The sequence below is a fragment of the Equus przewalskii genome, chromosome 7 (genome assembly GCF_037783145.1).
Source record: "Equus przewalskii isolate Varuska chromosome 7, EquPr2, whole genome shotgun sequence".
In the NCBI taxonomy this organism is placed as follows: domain Eukaryota; kingdom Metazoa; phylum Chordata; class Mammalia; order Perissodactyla; family Equidae; genus Equus; species Equus przewalskii.
In genome coordinates, this window is record NC_091837.1 from 35,966,853 (window position 1) to 35,981,647 (window position 14,795).

At 43.8% G+C, this 14,795-nt stretch overlaps 1 protein-coding gene across 2 annotated transcripts in view; it reads left to right on the forward strand.

Annotated features, from left to right (window-relative positions):
- The first annotated feature begins 2,216 nt into the window (after positions 1 to 2,216).
- RALBP1 (ralA binding protein 1) overlaps positions 2,217 to 14,795 on the forward strand; it is a 61,661-nt gene continuing 49,082 nt past the window's right edge. Inside the window, exon 1 of one of the 2 annotated variants that reach the window (XM_070629501.1) lies at positions 2,217 to 2,435. The gene's annotated coding sequence lies outside the window, so the exon portion shown is untranslated. Of the gene's footprint in view, positions 2,436 to 2,664; positions 2,946 to 14,795 lie in introns of those variants that run through there. The other variant, XM_070629500.1, reaches the window with a different exon arrangement.

Sequence of the window (14,795 nt, forward strand, 5' to 3'; positions counted from 1 at the left end):
CTTTGAGTACATGATTTCAATTCTTTTGGGTATATACTCAGAAGTGGGATTGCTGGATAAAATGGTAATTCTATTTTTAATATTTCGAGGAACCATCATACTGTCTTCCACAGCAGGTGCATCATTTTATAGTCCCTCCAGCTGGCAAAGCCATAGATTTTTTACCTCCCACCACAAAATGAGTCCATCCCCTCTGGCAGCAAAGCTGCTAGTTTTCTTGGCTAGCCCCATCCACACTGGTAAAACTACAAATAGGGCAACAAAGGAGGATAGAAGTAGCCCCAGGCAAGAAGGTTGTAGACATCTACTGTTCCTACTGGAATTTCTAGAAGTTTTTCAAGAATAGATGTTTCTCAAATTATTGTCTGTGTTTGATTTCCAGTGCCTTGCAATGGTATTTTTTGACAGTTTTGTCCAGTTTTATACTTGTTTTGTGTGCAGAGGAGTTGCTGACCATGTCACGTAGCCATAGCTGAAAGTCTCTTCCATGGTTTCTTTCTAAGTAGGAACTTGTATTAGTCAGGATCTTTCAATGTCATGTAAAAAAATCCAACTGAATTGGTTAGGACTTTTAGAAGTTTGAGTCACAGAAACCTGGTTTAAACAATACAGGAAATTTATGGCTCACAACTGATAGAGGATTGTCTATAGGATAGGTCAAACAGGTGAGATTTGATAGTGTAACTCTAACGATGCCATCAAACACAGGGTTGTTCTCCTTTCCAGTACTCATTTGACAGTATTGACTTCATCTTCAAGCTCTACTGGCGCCTTCCCCCTAATCCCTACCCCTTCAGGCTTTCTCCTTGTAGGAGCCAAAAGATTGCTACATTTCCAGACCTCATATACTTACACCATACCAGAAGGGCAAGGATGCTGCAGTTTACTAGAAACCCAAACTCAAGTGTCTGTGGGGCTCATTGGTTCTGAATGGGTTCCACAACCATCTCTGAAACTCTCAGCTACCAGAGAGAACAGTTATGCTGCATGGCTTAAACAGGAAGAACGAATGCTCAGGAGACAACCAACAACCACACAAATTAGCCCTAAATAATAATAAATAAATAAACGTATTGGCTCACCCAGCTAGGCTCACATACTCAAAACACTTACAGAAGAGCTATACAACATCCAAGCTCTCTCAAACTGAAACCAGTCTTCATGCTGCCATCTCTCGGTTTCTCCCTTTCCATTGCCGCTCCCCACACCCCGCCCTTGGCTTCATTCATTCCTATCATAGACAGGCCACTTTATGTTGTGAAGAAGGTGGCAATCAGCAGTTATCTCAGTAAAACGCTCCCTCCTCCCCCCGCCCCCCCCCCCCCCCCCCCCGCCTTCTCTGTGTCCATACAGCAATTTTAAGCAAGGGCTCAATAATCGTCCAACTTGGGTCAGTGCCTATGTCTTGGCCCAATCTGTGCAGCCAGAGGCAATGAGTTTCCTAACTGGCATGGTAACATGCCCAACCCAGCGGTCCGAGGACACTGTTCTGTTGCCAGAAGGGCAATAAGCAAGCTTTCAAGCAATCTGAAAACAATGGCTACCACAGATCACCTTGGTATCTAATTGTGGGAGGCTCTTGAACGCCAGGCTGAGGCGGCTGAACTTCACCGGGCAGGAACTGCAGAGTACAAGGGAGAGACCTATTGTCAGCTTAGAGGAAAGCTGATGTGCGGGTATAGTGTAGGGTGGATTACAGAGATCAATCTAAATATGTAGTGAAGTTCTAAAGATAGTATTGCACTAGGAATGGGAGCGATTGGGAAGGACCATCTCTATCCCCAATCGTATTTACCGTAATAACCAGATCACTTCAAAAGACTTCCACCCTGGCCGCAACCCCCCCTCCGCCTCCCACCCCCCCCGCCCCGGATTTCCAGCCACTCATTAGCAGAACAATTCTTCAAGCCTCTGTGAAGGATTTCTGGAGGAAATCCAGTTATTTCCAGTCTTCTTCGTGATTCAGCTCTACCTGCAAGCTAAACATGCGGCCAGGCAGTTCTAATCCAGGTGTTCCTTTGTAAATGTTGAGCCAAAGAGGGGACGGACGACAGCAGGCCCGCCGCCCCGCAAGAACCAAAGGGGGCCCTAGTCAACGCCCATTTTGGGAATTCTGAGCATGGTCCCGGCACAGAGTTTTCTACCAGTCTCTACCCAGAGGCCCACGGCGCTTCCTTTTACCACCCTCATCCCCAGCAAAAGACTCCCCGCCCAGTGCGCGGCCAGGGAGATGCCCCACCCAGCGGCAGGCTGGGCCGGCCTCCCAGGCTGGTTTGGCTGGTTAGGACGCCTGAAGCCCACTGGCACAAAAGCTCTGAACTCCAGTAGCTGATGAACACGCCACAGCCTGGCCCCAGCGTGGAGAGGAAAGCTCTTTCCTTTCTCAAACCACCGCAGGAGCGGCCCCCACCCATCTTCACCGACAATCACTCGGGGTAGGTGTCTGTCCCACCCAGTCCCCCAAGACCAGGGACTGCGCAGGCGCTCGTAGACCACCAGCGGCATGTTCTCTCGCGCGCTCCCTCAGTCTCTTCAGCCAGCCCCTGGGCCGAAGGGAACGCGGTGCTTCCTGGGTGTGGTAGTGCGCTTCCTCCAAGAAAGGCGCTCCCGTAGACCGGCGCTGGGTTCCTAGAACTACATCTCCCAGCGTGCCCCGCGCGAGGGCACAGGGCGTTGCCCTTGCAGGCCTAGCCGTCAGCGCCGAGAGGAGGACCCGGGAAGCCGGTCTCGGCGGGAGGAGGGAATGCGCGTGCGCGCTGGGCCGGCTCGTCCTGTTCCGTCCCAATCATTGTAAACAGGCGGAGGCTGGGGCGGGGTGGGAATGGGGCACCCGAGGCCGGCGAGGGGCGCAGCGCAGGAGGTGGCTACGGTGGCTGCGGCGGCAGCGTGAGCGCGAGGAGGCGGCGGCTGCGGCGGGGCGGGCGGTCGCGCGGCGGCAGGCACAGGTCAGTGACCGGCAGGGGCGGCGTGCGGGGGTCGCGGCATGCCCCTCGCGTGCCCGGGCAGCCTCTCTGCAGCCGCCTCGCCGCCGCGGCTGTCAGGCAGCGTGCGGGGCTGGGCGCTCGCCGTGCCGGCTGGAGTTGGGGTGGGGGGCGTGGCTGCCCCTGGGGCGGGTTCCTGCCGGCAGCCCTCTCCACAGGCTCGCCCCTCTGCCGTCTGTGCCTCCAGCTTGCCGGCCGGGCCCCCTCGGGGCATCGCAGCTGCGATTTGGGGCTCTCTGGTCTGTAGGAGGAGAGTCGGCAACCGAGCCCTCCGCGCCGAGTCTGCAGGCCTCAGGGCAGCGCTGGGGCGCCCCGGAACGGAGCAGAGGGGGCTCAGTCTTTTACATAACCCTCCTGTGTTCTGGTCGTACCGGAACGTGGCCCCGGGCCCAGGGCTTGCCCGGTGGGCCGGCGGAAGGCTCTTGACGTTCCCCGGCGCTCGCTGGCGTGGAGCAGCGGGGCTCCTTGGGTGCTGCGGTCTTTAGTTCAGGTTTCGGTGCGAAGGGACGGGCAGATCTGGAGTTGAAAATTCGTTTCACAACTCATTTTCGAGTATGCTTGTGCCGAAATGCCCTTATTGAGGTCATTGTATTTTTTTTAATCGTTGTGAGAGTAAAACAGGTTTTACTAAATATTCCACACCTTAGTCTTACCTGAAGTAATTATGCTGTTTCAAGTTTTGAGGTTCATTCCTGCAGAGCCTCCCTCTTGAGCAAGCAACATGTTTCCTCTGAGGCCTAGTGGAGTTCTTGAAGATAATTAACATGTCAATTCGAGGTATTTGGAATGTGCGTGAAAAGAGGTGCAGTCGTTTGGACCTTGAGTTACACACCATCTAGTCTCATTGGAAGAGCTTTCACTGACTTTTTGGCTTAGTGGAGTGGGCATGTTCAAATGCTGCAGCGCTTTTGGGTAGCATTCCATCATACCTGGCAGTTATTCACAAAGTATTTAAATGGTGACAAGGAACCGGCCCTTTTGGTTTGGTGATCGCGGAGGCGGAACTTCTAATGAATAGGTAGGACTGTGGATGAGGAGGATAACCTCACTTTCTGTCTTTCGAACTATCCTGGCGATTTGAAAATTCCTTCCTGAGTATCCTCCTGACAATGAGTAGTTACTGTAGCTGTATTGGCAGTAGTAGGGGTAGGAAGGAAGTTGGTAGAGTGGTTCCCACTTTTCAGGGTGACCCCTCGATCCAAGTGGTGTAGGCTAATTTGACAGTAACTGTTGAGAAGTAATTCTTTAAACAAAGTATCTTGAAACAATGTACTGTAACCTATTTTGCTGTCTTCAAGATGTTATTTCTTATTTTAGATCTTTCAGGGACCATTTCTCCCCTAATTTAGAAAATAGAAATGGTTTCAGAAAATGCCCGTTAACGTTAATTTGTCCGGCTTTATTTGCACAGTTGTTTGCTTGGCAAGGAGAGACTGGGCCCAGAATGTACCCTGGAAGTATGTCGTTTCTTGTTTGAAAGGAAATTCCTGCTAGAAGCTTATGTTAGTATTTGTGGAGGGAAGAAGGAAAAATGCAGATCGTTTAGTTGAGAGGAATTGCTGTGTTGCAGGTACTGTGCCTTGTGGAGAGGACTTAAAGGTACTTTCAAGGTGGCAAGACTTTATCTCTTACTTGAACTGTTAACAGCTACAATATGTTTTTAAGATTGCTTTGGTTGGAGAAAGTATGCGAGTATGGTGGGTGTACAAAGGCAGTAGTGGTCAGTTTCTTGAGGAAAGAGGAGACTGAGGAGGGGGCAGTGGTAAGGAAAGACTATACAGGAAGTGATGAAAACAGTAAGTTTATACAGGCATAGGAAGGATGGGGATTTAGGTAGAAGGAACAGTGTGAGCAAAAGCATGGCAGTCTAAACTTACGTAACGAATTGTAGAATTGTAGGATCTGCAAGTATAGCTACTGAGAGTATAGGGTGGTGGCAAGACATGAAACTGGGGAGGTAGGCAGAGACCAAATTCTGTCTTATATGCAGTCGAAATAATTTCAACTTTATCTCATAAGCAATTAGGAGCCAGTGACAGGATGAAAAAGAGAGACCTGAGCCAGATAAACCCATTTTTAACTCCCTGTTGTGTGTCAGGTATTATATTAGGTACTTTATACTTTATGTCCTTAAACTTAAAGAAGGCTTAGGCATGACTGAGGCAGAAAGTGGGGGGAAAGGCACATAAGGCAAAGGGAAAGCTGGACATGACGAGAGAGAGAGTATGGAACACTTTTAAGAGTGGAAAAGTTGTTCTCTACAGCCATAGCATTGATTTTATGGTGGTGAGTAGCAGAAGATGAGGCTGAGGCTGCACAGATAGATCCTTAAGTATCTATGGGTTTCAGAAGGTTTTTTTCCTATAGATAATAATAAGCTTTATGGATTTTCATCAGGAAAGAGACATGATAAGGTTTTCATTTTAGAGAGATCATTCTCGTATTGTAGGGTGTAGATTTCCGAAAGGAAGGAAGGCAGATAAGGCAGGATGCAGAAAGATTGATTAGGAGCTTTTCATAAAGGTTGAGGTGAGAGGTGAGGGTCTGAACTAAGGCAGTGTCAGTGGAGATCCAGAGGAGTAAGTTCATAGCACAGATATTTAGAAGGTAGAATCCATAGGATTCAGTTACAGTCGAATTTGGGGAGTGAGAGAGAAACAGTAGGATAAGATGGCTTGGGTTTTAAGGTGGGTGATTGACTAGCCCATGGTAAAGTACCCTGAGACTGGGAGCTCAGGAAGGGGAGCAGATTGAGGAGGAACAGAATTTTACCTTGTGGATATGTTGAGTGGGAGTTACCTGTGAAACATACAGGTGGCAGCATCGGCTGCAGAGTTGGGTGTGGGTTTTGGGGTACGACAGAGAGGTCTTGATAGGAGGGTTGCCAGGCTATGTTATAGGGGGTAGCTGAAGCCTTTGATTTACGTAACACCAGGTAGGAGGAGTTTACTGATGGACAGTAGTTCTAAAAGTGAGCGATGGAGAACAACACCCAAAGCCAGAGAGAGGAAGAAGGACTGGAAAAGGAAATTCCTGAGTGGTTAGAGATGTTGAAAAATCGTGAGGAAATGTCATAGAAACCCAAATGGGACCATTTCAAAAGGAAGCTATTCTTCACAACTGACTCTCCAGAAAAAATAAAAATTCTAAGAAAGCAAGCTACACTTCAATTGCTCTGAGAACTGGAGTAAAACAAGAATTACTAGGAGTCTGTTGAATTTGATAACTAAGTGAGAGCAGTTTTGAAAGCATTCTGCGTAATGCTGCCATATGGGGAAGGAGCTAGGTTTCATTGAACTGGGGCATTAATGGGAGGCCAGAGAGCAGAGAAAGCAAATGGAGATTATTTCAAGAATGAACAAATAAAGTCTTAACTGTGAAGGGAAGAATATAGGGAAGTGTTAGCAGAGGATGGTGGGGAGGGATTTTTAACATGGCAAAGACTTAGCCTGTTTTTTTCCTTATATCCGTTTTATTGCAGTATAGTTCGTATAACATAAAATTTATCCTTTTAAAGTGTACAATTCAGTGGTTTATGGTATATGAACAGAGTTGTGCAACCATCTCTATGTTAAATAAGAGTGGCGAGAGTGGGCATCCTGGTCTTTTTCCTGTTCTCAAAAGGATGACTTTCAGTTTTTCCCTGTTGAGTATGATGTTGGCTGTGGGTTTGTCATATATGGCCTTTATCATGTTGAGGTATTTTCCTTCTATACCCATTTTATTCAGAGTTTTTATCATAATTGGATGTTGGCTTTTGTCAAATGCGTTCTCTGCATCTATTAAGATGATCATGTGGTTTTTATTCCTCATTTTGTTAATGTCGTGTATCACATTGATCGATTTGCGGTTGTTGAACGATCCCTGCGTCCCTGGTATAAATCCCACTTGATCATGGTGTATGATCCTCTTGATGTATTGCTGTATTCGCTTTGCCAATATTTTGTTGAGGATTTTTGCATCTGTGCTTGTCAGCAATATTGGCCTGTAATTTTCCTTCTTTCTGTTGTCCTTGTCCAACTTTGGGATCAGGGTGTTGTTGGCCTGGTAAAATGTGTTAGGAAGTGTTCCATTTTCTTCAATTTTTTGGAATAGTTTGAGAAGAATAGGTACTAAATCTTTGAATGTTTGGTAGAATTACCCAGAAAAGCCATCTGGTCGTGGACTTTTTTTGGGGTTGGGGGGAGGTTTTTGATTAGTGTTTCAATCTCTTTACTTGCGATTTGTCTATTCAGATTCTCTGTTTCTTCTTGGTTCAGTTTTGGCGGGTTGCAAGAGTCTAAGAATTTACCCATTTCTTCTAGATTGTCCAGTTTGTTGGCCTATAGTTTTTCATAGTATCCTTTGGAATCCTTTGTATTTCTATGGTATCCATTGTAATTTCTCCTCTTTCATTTCTGATTTTATTTATTTGAGCCTTCTCTCTTTTTTCCTTGGTGAGCCTGGCTAAGGGTTTGTCCATTTTGTTTATCTTCTCAAAGAACCAGCTTTTAGTTTCATTGATCATTTCTACTGTTTTTTTTAATTTCAATTTCATTTATTTCTGCTGTAATTTTTATTTCCCTCCTTCTGCTGACTTTGGACTTTGTTTGTTCTTCTTTTTCTAGTTCTGTTAGGTGTAGTTTAATGTTAATTATATGAGATTTTTCTTGTATGTTAAAGTGGGCCAGGGGCCAGCCCTGTGGCTGAGTGGTTAAGTTTGTGCGCTCTGCTGCAGCAGCCCAGGATTTCGCCGGTTCGGATCCTGGGCATGGACATGGCACCACTCATCAAGCTGTGCTGAGGTGGCGTCCCACATGCCACAACTAGAAGGACCCACAACTAAAAATATACAACTATGTACCAGGGGGGCTTTGGCAAGAAAAAGGAAAAAAAATCTTAAAAAAAAATAAGTGAGCTTGAATTGCTATGACTATCCCCCTCAGAACGGCTTTTGCTGCATCCCCTATGAGTTGGTGTGGTGTATTTTCATTTTCATTTGTCTCAAGATATTTTTTAATTTTTCCTTTAATTTCTTCAGTGATCCATTGGTTGTTTAGTAGCATGTTGTTTAGTCTCCACATATTTGTCACTTTCCTAGCTTTTTTCTTGTAGTTGATTTCTGGTTTCATAGCATTATGGTCAAAAAAGATGCTTGATAAGATTTCAGTCTTCTTAAATTTATTAAGGCTTACCTTGTTCCCAACATATAGTCTGTCTTTGAGAATGTTCCATGTGCACTTGAGAAGATAGTGTATTCTGCTGATTTTGGATGGAGTGTTCTATTTACATCTGTTAAGTTCATCTGGTCTTATTTTTCATTTAGTTCCACTGTTTCCTGTTGACTTTCTGTCTGGTTGATCTATCCATTTATGAAAGTGGGGTGTTAAGGTCCCTACCATTATTGTGTTGCTTTTAATATCTTCTTTTAGATCAATTAATAGTGACTTTATATACTTTGGTGCTCTTGTCTTAGGTGCATATATATTTATGTGTTGTGTGGTGTTGGTGGAGTGTTCCTTTTATCATTATATACTGCCCTTCTTTGTCTTTCATTGTCTTTTTTATCTTGAAGTCTACTTTATCTGATAGAAGTATGGCAACACCTGCTTTCTTTTGTTTGCCATTAGCTTGGTGTGTTATCTTCCATCCCTTCACTCTGAGCCTGTGTTTGTCTTTAGAGCTGAGATGTGTTTTCTGGAGGCAGCATATTGTTGGGTCTTGTTTTTTAATCCGTCCAGCCACTTTTGTGTCTTTTGATTGGAGAATTCAATCCATTTACATTTAGAGTGATTATTGATATATGAGGGCTTAATGCTGCCATTGTATCACTTGCTTTCTGGTTGTTTTGTATTTCCCTTGTTTCTTGTCCCATGTATTTTGGACTGCCAGTTCAGTTTGGTGGCTCTCTATGATGATTTTTTCATTATTTACCATTTGTGTTTCTCTTTTGATATTTTGTTTAGTGGTTACTATGAGGATTGTCTAAAAGTTCTCACAGATGGTATGGTCCAATTTTTGATAGCCTCTTATTCCCTTAGTCTAAGCAGGTTCCACCCCTTTCCTCTTTAATAACTAAGTTATTGTTGTCACAACTTATTCTGTTTTGTGTTGTGAGTTTGTGGTTAAAATGAAGTGATTATATTTATTCTTGATGTTTTCCTTCCTTTTATCTTTAATGTTATAATTAAGTGTTTGCTAATCTGTTCTGATAGAGAGTTGCAATTTTCTGATTTTGTCTGCCTGTTTATCTCCTTGCTCAAGGCTTTGTAACCCCTCCCCTTTTTTTTTCAGCTATGAGGGCCTTTTTTTTAAAAACAAAAAAAAAGATTGCCTCCTGAGCTAACATCTGTTGCAAATCTTTTTTTTTTTTTTCTCCCCAAACTTCCCCAGTACATAGTTGTGTATGCCAGTTGTAGGTCCTTCTGGTTGTGCTGTGTAGGACACCACCTCAGTATGGCTTGATGAACGGTGTCATTTCTGCGCCCAGGATCTGAACCAGCGAAACCCTGGGCCACTGAAGCTGAAGTGTGCGAACTTAACCACTTGGCCATGGGGCTGGCCCATATGAGGGCCTTCATGATCATATCTTTTAGGGGGGTCTTATGGCGATGAACTCCCTCAGCTTTTGTTTATCTGGGAAAGTTTTTATTTCTCCTTCATATCTGAAGGATATTTTCACTGGATAGAGTATTCTTGGCTGAAACTTTTTGTCTTTCAGAATTTTGAATATATCATTCCACTCTCTCCCAGCCTGTAAGGTTTCTGCTGAGAAATCCACTGAAGGCCTGATAGGGGTTCCTTTGTAGGTTATTTTCTTCGGCATTGCTGCCCTTAATATTTTTTCTTTGCCATTGACTTTTGGCAGTTTTACTAATGTATGCCTTGGAGAAGGTCTTTTTACATTGATGTAACTAGGAGTTCTATTAGCTTCTTTGACTTGTAATTCCAGCTCCTTCCCCAGATTTGGGGAGTTGTCAGCTATTATTTCTTTGAACAGGCTCTCTGCTTGTTTTTCCCTCTTCTTCCTTGGAAATGTCTATAAACCTGATGTTGCATTTTCTAATTGAGTCAGATACTTCTTGGAGAATTCTTCATTTCTTGTTAGTCTTATTTCTCTTTCCTCCTCCATCTGAAGCATTTCTGTATTTCTATTCTGTAAATTGCTAATTCTGTCCTCCATAACATCAACTCTGTTATTTAAGGACTCCAGATTTTTCTGTATCTCATTCATTGTGTTTTTCATCGCCAAGATTTCTGATTGTTTTTTTCTTTATAGTTTCAGTCTCTTTTGTGAAGATTTCCTCTGTTCATTAGTTTTGTTCTTGATTTCATTGCACTATCTTTCTGAGTTCTCTTGTTGAATTTTTTGTTTCTGTTTTTCTTTTTTTTCTTTTAGGAAGATTAGCCCCGACCTAACTACTGGCCAGTCCTCCTCTTTTTGCTGAGGAAGACTGGCCCTGAGCTAACATCCATGCCCATCTTCCTCTACTTTATACGGGGGATGCCTACCACAGCATGGCTTTTGCCAAGCAGTGCCATGTCCACACCTGGGATCTGAACCAGTGAACCCCAGGCCGCTGAGAAGCGGAACATGCGAGCTTAACCACTGTGCCACTGGGCCAGCCCCTCTTGTTGAATTTTTTTATGAGAGCCATTTTGCATTCTCTGTCATTTAGATTGTAGATTTCTGTCCCTTCAGGATTGATTTCTGGTGTTTGTCTTTTTCCTTCTGGTCTGGAGTATTAATATACTTCTTCATATTATTTGCTGGGGTGGATTTGTGCCTTCTCATTCTAATAGTATCTGGTCGCAGATTCCACCTGCTTCCCCCAGGGCAGGGGTGGGCAGGAACTGTGTATACTGAGTCCGCCATGATCCCTGTCAGCTGTGTCTCTCCCAGTCTGGGCCACTCCTTGGGACTGTAGCAGCCCTATGGGTCCTCCTACTGAATGGGAAAGTCATCACCTGGGGGCTCAGGGCTGCCTCCACCTGCTTCCAGAGTCCTACCAAGACACATGCCCCTCTTTGGGGCAGCAGTGGTATTATGGGCCTTTGCTGCAGCCAGGAACTCATTTGCCCAGGCCTGCAGATCTGCCACCGTCTCCTCCTTGGTCACACCAGGAGGAGGAGTACTATTGTGCTTGGTAGGCAGGGCCTCCCCACTGGATCTGAGCCAGAGCCACTACTTTGGACCACAGTGGTACTGTGTGCTCTCCCACCAGATGAGAAAGCGATCATGTGGGAGCTTAGGGCTGCCACTGTCTGCTCCCACAGTCCCACTCAGATGTGCTCCCCACTTCCAGGCCACGGTGATGCTATGGGTGCTGTGGCTGGGAGAGCAGTTGCTCGCATGTACTGGGTTGCCTGGGGGCCAGAGAGTGCACACCTGTCTCCACCACAACCCCAGGGGTAGTCCATCCTCCTTTATATGTACAGCTTTGTGGGTTTCTCAGGCATCCTGATGTGCTGTGTGAGTATCCTCTGCTGATTGATCAATGTCCATTTAGTTGTAGTTTGAAGGAGGAGAGACAAAGGGAACAGCTCGCTCTGCCGTGTTGCTGATGCCCAGTTTTTGCCAGTTTTTTAGGTGCTTTTTGGAGGGGTGGATTTTTGGAGTTCCTTATTCTACCATTTTTGACAATATCACTCCATCTATTTATTTTTGCTCCATTTACTTTTGAGCTGCTAGTATCACTATAGTTCAGGTGAATTTATTGCAGACAGCATGTAGTTGGGTCAGTATTGTCTTTTTCTGTGTTCTTTGCTTCATTTTTGAAGGATTTTAGATGCTTATAGAGATGCAATATAATAAAGGTCTTTTGGCCATTATAAACAGTGCTGCAATAAGCATCCTTCTACTAATGTCATTGCTTACTTTTGTGTATTTGGGAGATAAGGTTTTAATAGTAGAATTGCTAGGTTAGAATATTAGTTTTTGAAAGATGTTGCTGAATTCCTGTTCTGAATGGATCAGTTTATACTTTTACCAGCAATGGATGAGCTGTCTCTTTCTTCACATGCTCACAATACTGGGTATCAAACTTGTTCATCTTTATAAAATTGATGGGTGATTGTGAGTGTCTCTTTAATTTGTTATTCTTTTTTTTTTTTCTTCTTAAGGAAGGCTCTCTCTCTTGTTTTTTTGCAGAGGAAGATTCACCCTAAGCTAACATCTGTTGCCAATTTTCTTTATTTTTCTTCCTCTCCCCACTGCCCCCCACAGCCCCAGTACATAGTTGTGTATAGTTGCGAATTATTCTAGTTCTTCTTTGTGTGCTGCCACCATAGTGTGGCTGCTGACAGACATGTGGTGTGATTCCGTGTCCTGGAACTGAACCTGGGCCACCAAAGCAGAGTGCACCACACTTTAACTGCTAGGCCTTCAGGGCTGGCTGTCTCACTTTTTAAATACCTTTTTTGTGTGCTTTGTATTCATATCTTCTACTGTTTGTTTGTTTTCCTTTTTTCTTTTTCTGTTAATGTTGTGATATATTTGTCGTGTCCAGTGCCAATATTTTTTTCCAAGCGTTTTGAATTTGCTTATGGTGTTTTTAAAATGTAGTTAAATTTTCCTGAGAGTCTTTTCAAATGGAGAATCAAGGAAAGAAAAAGCAATAAAACTCTTCCTTTCTCAGGCTGTTATATGAGGGGGAAATATACATTAGAAAATCTCAAGTGTTTTTTTGTTTTTTGTTCTTCTCCCCAAAGCCCCCCAGTACCTAGCTGTACATTCTAGTTGTAGGTCCTTCTGGTTCTGCCACATGGGATGCCACCTCAGCCAGGCTTCATCAGTGCTTGGTCCACACCTAGGGTTTGAACTGGTGAAACCCTGGGCCACCGACGCAGAATGTGTGAACTTAACCATTTGGCCATGGGGCCGGCCCCAGATAATCTCAAGTTTTATCCAGATATTTTTATACTCTTTCTTTTGTATAGTTAACGGCACAACTAAATGTTGAATAGTAATTGTTATTACTACCCACTAAGTACCTGCTGTATACCAGGAATACCATTTTGTTTAATCTTGGCAACGCCTTACCAGATAGATGTCAGTGTCCTGCTTTACAGATAAGGAAGTCTAGTTTGTGAAGGGTGGTGGCTCTTAGTCAGAACCTTCGTCTGTGTTCCTGTAGGAGCTAGGGTTTGAACCCAGGTCATCTGTCAGACGCCAAAGCTTGTATACTTCCTGTTGACCAAATTTTCTCTCTATCAGTATATTTCCCAGTTTCTTTGTAGAGGGATGGGGGCCTGGGTGAGATAGAAATAATATGATTGTGTTTTTAGTTGAAAACATTTAATATTTAGTTTACTTTTTGAAAAAGATAATACTTACCCATGGTACATACAGGTAAAAAAGCATATCTCCTCTACCCTTTTTCCTCAGCCCTCAAAGATACCACTGAAGGGATGGAAACGTAATATTTTCTTGTATATCCTTGCAGAGATATTTTATCCACGTACAAGTAAAGATGTATGTGAGACATGCATACATTCTATTCTAAATAGTCATAATGTAGTACATGGAGGAAGGGAATCAGGATTTGTTGAGTAGTTACTGCTAGGCACGAGGCCTGTTTCTTTATGTTTGAGTGAAGTCCTTCAAACTGTTGAGAAATCTTGTACAGATATTTAAATATGAAGCTTTTGTATAGAGGTTATTGAAAACAAAAATACTAGTAGACCTCATTTGGAACTGCTTTCAGAGCTGATACCTTTATGTAATGAAGCCTGACAGTTCATTATCAATTGAAAGTTAAATTAATTGAAAAGCGCTAAAAACTGAGAGCCAGGTATTGTAATAGGTTGAGAATAAAACTGCATACCATTGCCATTGTTTAAAAATGAGGTGTGTTTGTCAGTTATAAAAACAGTGTTTTTGTGTGACTGAGACTTTCCCCTTAATCTTTTTATAAATACAGATCTTTTGCCAGCCTGCCACAGGTAGGTGCCTTTAGATAAATATATTTGGGTAAGGAACTACTGTCAAGGAAAAGAGAGACAGGGGCTGGCCCGGTGGCACAGCTGTTAAGTGCGCACGTTCTGCTTCTCAGCGGCCCACGGTTCGCAGGTTCAGATCCCAGGTGCGGACATGGCACCACTTGGCAAGCCATGCTGTGGTAGGCGTCCCACATATAAAGTAGAGGAAGATGGGGATGGATGTTAGCTCAGGGCCAGTCTTCCTCAGCAAAAAGAGGATTGGCAGCAGATGTTAGCTCAGGGCTAATCTTCCTCAAAAAAAAAAAAAAAAGGAAAAGAGAGAGAGTGGAGATGAGGGGAGAAAGCTTGCCTCTCCCCTACTGGAAGAAAGCTGTTTAAGGAAAATTCATAAATCAAAGCTGTATATTTAAGACAACAATTTTTAGTATTCCTCCTAAAGTAGGAATAGTGAATCAGGAACTTTGCCTTTCTGCTTGGGGAAATTATGGGAAAAGAAAGTGTAAATATACAACTGAAGAAAAAGCTCACCTCAGTTCATTTTATTATCCCACCAGTATGATAACAAGCAATTGAAAAGCGGCAGATAACATTCTAAGTTTTTCAACTAAGTTTAGCATTTTTTAAAAAAGAGCATATTATGACATTAGATTTTGCTTTCTTAAGTTTTCGTCAGGCTTTTTTTTTTAATAAGACTTTATTTTTTTGAAGCAGTTTTAGGTTCACAGCAGAATTGAGGGGAAAGTGTAGAGATTTGCCATATATCCTCTGCCCCCACATATGCATAGCGTCCCCCATTATCAACATCCCTCACCAGAGTGGTCCATTTGTTACAACTGATGAACCAATACTGACACATCATTATCACCCAAAGTCCATAATTTATATTATGGTTCA